The 5,747-nt window shown below is 59.5% G+C and overlaps 1 pseudogene; it reads right to left on the bottom strand.

Moving 5' to 3' along the window:
* Positions 1–2,148: 2,148 nt before the first annotated feature.
* On the bottom strand, positions 2,149–3,394 carry LOC136540556 (protein BIG GRAIN 1-like; annotated as a pseudogene).
* Positions 3,395–5,747: the final 2,353 nt, after the last annotated feature.

Raw genomic sequence — 5,747 nt, 5'->3', positions numbered from 1 at the left:
AAGCAAGAAAAATATGAATTGAAAGTTTTGAGTATGAAATTAAAGAACGAAGAATAGATGAGAGATCAAGGGGGAGAATGTTAGTAATGATCTCCCACCAGTTAGGCCCAACGGCCTAACTGGGCCTTGTCCTCGCGCCCTGATCGGGGGCGCCCAACCCTACATGGTTGGTGGGCCCCCGTCGCACAGCGCTATAAAGGAAGGTGGGGGCCGGGGCTCGCGACACGAGGTTCACCGCGCCGCCAGTCACCCCACCGACATCCTAAACCCTAGACCCGATTGAAAGTAGGGGCGCTGCCAGCGACGGGAAGTGCCACCGACGCCGGCAACGCCACACGAGGTTCACATTGCCGCCGAGGACGCCACAGCGCCGACTCACTCTCCACCGACCGTCGCTGCCGGCGCGCAGATGGCGTCCGTCAACGAAACCCCGGCCGGAGCTTCAACAACTACGGCGTTTGACGGTTTGCCACTTATCACCTATCTCTCAATCTCTCTCTGTAAAATTCGAATGATCTATTACTGTACTAAGAATCCCGATCCGATGAACATACCTAAGAACTCTAAATATAACATTTCAAAGTCTCAACTGAGCGACAGCCGACAGCGCTAGAAAAGCTGCATTCCGAATGCATGTCCAAATGAAAGAATATACAGTGAGGATGAGAAAACCCGAGATGTCGAGAAAAGCCATTCATTTCCGGATAGTACATAACATCAGAATCGATGGAATAATAACCAAATTCAAAGGTGAAAGGCTCCTCTGATGATCTTCCATGTAGCCAAGCCAAGACAAGCTGGATGTTGAGGTGGATGTGGCTTGTTTGAAACAGATGCATCTTCTTCTTTTTCTTCCCAGCCGAAATGCTTGACTGTCCTTTTTCACACCAGACCCGGAACCGGAAAATATGTTACTGAAACCTGTCCACTGACACGATACGAGTGGCATTCATTAGAACATTCAGTATATTTCCCCCATTTTTTTTATCCGCGGACCTACCGCTAACGGAGGCACGTTCGCTAGCTCTAGCTAGCATACACGCACAAGGGAGGTAGTAAGAACACAGCACGCGTCGACAGCGTTTACTTTGGGATCAAGGCATCAGGCACGGACATGACATGGAGCTCCAGGATTAGCATTTTGGTTGTCATGGCCGTACGGGTTAACCGGGATAGAGGGCTTGTTTCCAGGTTTCGCACCGCGAAAACGAGGCGTGCCACACGAACATGGCGAGACTGACTCATCGGTGGATAATAATGCAACGTGATCACCAATGCAATAATCGCTGAGCACGAGTGAGAACGGAAAGAAGAAAAAACCGCACTGTGGCTCTCAAGTCTGAACCACGGAATACTTGTACGTGCTCACCAACCGCGGCCTGTAAGGCTGTGGCAACCACTGGAACTGGAAATGATTCGAGTAATGATTGGTTTGGCGATTCACATTGCATGTAGAGAGCAGCATCGCATCGGCAGCAGGCAGGCGCAGCGCGCGTGTGCACCCGCTGTCAAATCCCTCGCCGATCATGGCACTACTAGTAATCGTCCACGGATCTCACTTTTTCATCTCTTTGCACACGTCGAGCTCGGTTGGCCGCACGCTCAAGCCCAGAAAAAAAAATGCAGTGCAGATGCTGCTGCAGGCTGCGGTTTTAAGTGCCTAGTATAGTGATTACCGAGTACGGTTTGGTGCTCTAGTGCGCTGGCCATCGATGAGATAGAAACGCAAACGTCGTCTGATATCCAGCCGAGCGGGCTCGATCGCATCCGAATCGATTGCTTTCGATTGGAATTCACTTTTCCAAGGCTGAACCAAAGAAAGTGATCTCATACGCCATGAGTGCTTTCTTCAACAGCTGACAACAGTGGCAGTGGCAAATTTGCTACGAATGACACGAGAAGATGCCGGATTTCGTTATAAAAAAAACGGAGTGCAGGAGAAAGAAATGACAGAGGGAAAGAAAGAGGACAAAAGAGCATGGCAAATCGCTGAGTTAACTCCACTAAAATTAGAACTAACCACACACAACGACATGGAGAAGAATGGAGAAATAATAAAGAGAGGAAAAAGGAAAGGATCCAAGAAATCCTCCCAGGGATCTCGAGTACGAGTAGCAAACACTTGTTGCCCCAATAATCCCATATCCCTCACAAACCGCTCACTTGTACTGTATTTTACAGTTACTCCACCATTTACCGTTTTACAGTTACCCCTGGCGCTCCGGAACCGGAAATGAATGAATCCCGGCAGCAAGATCACACCACTCTGGTACTCCTCCCGTGCGCGTACCCGTGGCCAATGGCGCTGTGGCCCAGCACCACCCTCGTCGTCTCGTACACTGGCAGCTCGTCCCTGTACGCGGCGGCGCCGGCGCCGGCGTCCGGGGCAACGGCCGCGAAATTCTCGAGGTCGAACAGGTCGGAGCTGGCGTCGCTGCTCTCCTCGTCCTCGTCGTCCTCGTCGCTGTCCATCTCCATCCGGTGGAGCAGCATCTGCTCCAGCTCCGCCACCCCGACCTGCACCCTCCGGGCGGGGACCGCGGCCGCCGCCTCGCCGTCGTCGCTGTCCAGGAACCGCACGGTCCGCTTCGGCTGGCCCCGCGTGGACGGCGTCTTGCTGAGGCAGGAGCGCGAGTAGGAGGACGCCGTGGAGCACGCGGACTCCGCCGCGCCCCGCGACGCCGACGCCTGACGGCGGCGTCTGCGGCGCGCGCCTGCCGTTGAAGATGGCGTTGAGGAACCCCGCGAGCCGCGCGCCGGGCGACGCCGGCTTGCGGAGGTCCCTCAGCTTGGTGCGGATGTTGGCGCCAGGCCTTCTTGGCGGCCTTCTTCTTCTGCTCCGGCGCGGGCGCGGGGGCCGCCGCCGGGGCGGCGGCTGCGGCGACGCACGTGCGTATAGGCCGCAGGCGGCGGTGCTGCGACGACTCCGCCTCCGACGACGAGAACCCGCCGTAGCTGGAGCACTCGGAGGAGCTCGACGTGGTGGCGGCGTGCGGCCCCGGGGCCGTTGCCGCCGCCGCCCTGCTGCCGCGGTAGCTCCCCGCCAGCGACGCCTTGTAGTAGTAGCTGTAGTGCAGGTCCTGGTTCTGCTTCTTGGTCGCTGCCGCGGCGGCGGCGGGTGTTGCCCCGTCGCTGGTCTCGTCCATGGACTTGTATATGGCGTCGAGCAGCGTGGACGAGAAGGACGGCTGGTCGGCGTACCGCCTCGCCCTCCCCGGCGCCGCAGCCGCCCCCTTGTCCTTGTCCCCCCACCTCTCCATCCCAGCAGACAAAACAATTGACACGCAGAAAGAAACAAGCGGAGCGCGTTCAGTCTCAATGCAAGCAGCAAGCCCCGTCTAGCTAGGAGGAACCGAGCGAGCGGTGGTGCATGAAACAGGGGAGAACTGGAGAAGAGGAGCTCGCTTGGTGGTAGCCAGCGAGCCGAGCGTGCGCGCTGTGTAGTGTGGTGTGGCGAAACCGCGAAAGGGTGGTGGAAAGCTGGGGAGCAAGGGTGAGGGGGCGAAGCGATCGGCGTGAAGATATAGCGGCGGGCGAGGCGGAGGGAGACGCCGACGTGGCGACGGGGAGGTGGAAACAAAACGGGTGTGGGGGTGGCGCCCGGCTAATTCGGTTTGTGCGTGCGGGTGGGGACGTGGGGGTGATGTATAGATGGCCAACGGCCCGGCACGGCACGGAAGGGCCTATCGGGCCACCGGGCCGTGCCGCACCAGTCCATCGTGCCTGGCCGACGGCCCAGGCACGGCCTGTCGGGCCAGTTTCCGTGCCGGGCCGGCCCGATGAGCCTGGCCTTTTTAGCAGGTCGGGTCGGCCCGAGGCCCACAAATGTGACAGAGAGGAGGGGGAGGCGAGGAGTGGAGGTGGCGGCGGCCGCCGGCGAGCTTCCCCTGGGTCGCTTGATGTCGGATCCAGCGAAGTAGCTGGCAGAGGAGGCGAGTCCGGCGAAGTAGCGGCCGGATCGAGGGCGTAGAAGGCCAGATCGAGGTCGCTCCGATCGAAGCCACTGCAGGGGGACGCGGAGGAGGTGGCCAGACGCCGTGGGGGGGTCGTGGAGGAGGCGGCCGTTGTGGTCGAGGGACGGGGAGGAGCCGAGGAGGAGCGGGGTTCACGCCGCGGAGGGGATGGAGGCCGCTCCGCTCGAAGCCGTGCGGGGGGCGCGGAGGAGGCGGCCATGAGCCAAAAGCGCGGGGGGCCGTGGAGGCGGCCCCCGCCGTCGCGTGGTGTTGGTGGAGCTCTGGAGGCGGCGGCATGGGGATGGGGGAGGCGGAGTGGAGTGGAGGTGGAGGCGGCGGCGTGGCCGGGGATGGAGCACGCGGTGCCGGCTGCCACGCGCCAACACCTGGCCGGTGAACGAAGAGAGGGAGCAAGGGAGAGGAGCTGGGCGCATCGCAAATCGCAGAGGTGAGAGGAGAGGAGGAGTGAGCACTGCGACGTAGGGACTGGGGAGGCCGGGAGGGGGATGCGCGGGGGGATGGGAAGGGTGTTAGGGTTCAGGGGGATGCGCGGGGGGATGGAAAAGGCGCACGGGCGCATGGCCTCCTCCGCCCGCCGGCTACGGGAGCAGGGCAGCAGGGCGGCACTAACGCCCGGGGCTTAGCAGGCCGTCATCGGGCCGTGCACTCTGTAGCAGGTCGTGCCGTGCCGGCCCACATGCCTGGGGTAAGGCCCAAGCAGGGCCTATTGCTCCGGGCCGGGTCAGCCCGGACCCGCTAGCCTCCGTGCTTGGGCCAGGCAAATAAAAATGGGCCTTGGGCCGGGCCAACAGGTTCGGGCTGCATGGCCCGTGATGGCGATCTCGCTGCCGGTGGCCCATGCGCCCCCATTCACCGTCACCAGCCCCGGTAGCCTTACCACCGTCTCCTTGCTGCTCTCGCAGTCGCAGCAGGGGCTCACGCGCTAGCATTCCATCGGGAGGTTACTGGGGTTGTGCTGTGTACCACCGTGGGATAAATTCAATCGTGCCCGTTTCGACACCACGCGTCACGTCCCATGTTTCATTTTGATCCACCGTCCTGTCGTCGTAAATAGGTGCTGCAGTGCACCACCAACGTGCTGCTCTGGTTTTTACTACGTCCGAGGTTTAACTCCGGTGAGGCACGTGCGTACGTACGTGCCATGCATGTGCCCGCCCGGCTGGACATGCAGATCAGCGAGCCACACTAGACGAGACCTCTCAACAGCCTACAGTTCACCGGCGTACGTGAACAGAGGTGTTAAGTTTGCATGGTCCGGCCCACGCCGGATTATAACGCGAGAGTACCGAGGCTTCCCTTCCCCTCTTGCTCAGGCGGGTCGTGTTCGTGTACACCGATCGGCTAGTATGCACGTAGCCACGCACGTACAGAAACGCGATGCCGATGCGCGCGCGCGTACCGCCGGAAGATCAAAAGATAAGCACGACAAAAGCAATAAGCAGAGACTTGGAGGTAGCTGTAGCAGGGCCAGGGCGCTACACGATAAGCACGCCGAAATGGGAAGCAGTATCATTGTATCCGGACGAAACGTTGTTTTCGCGATCGATCGGTTTCTCTCCTCCTGTTGTTATCTAGCTAGGTGAATGAACGAGTCACATGACCAAATCGGCAAATCCGTCGCTGTAAAGTGTAATACATGCGTGTTAATCTTGTTGATATCGAATGGGTCATCTATGGTTAGGTCTAGCGAGTACTCTATACCGTGAATGCGATATCAAGAGTAAAGGGACAGAGAGGAATAGTAGAAGAACGTGTCGAAACCTGACACCGCAG

This window comes from Miscanthus floridulus, chromosome 2, assembly GCF_019320115.1.
Source record: "Miscanthus floridulus cultivar M001 chromosome 2, ASM1932011v1, whole genome shotgun sequence".
Taxonomy (NCBI): Eukaryota; Viridiplantae; Streptophyta; class Magnoliopsida; order Poales; family Poaceae; genus Miscanthus; species Miscanthus floridulus.
This window is presented reverse-complemented; position numbering and strand designations above follow the sequence as displayed.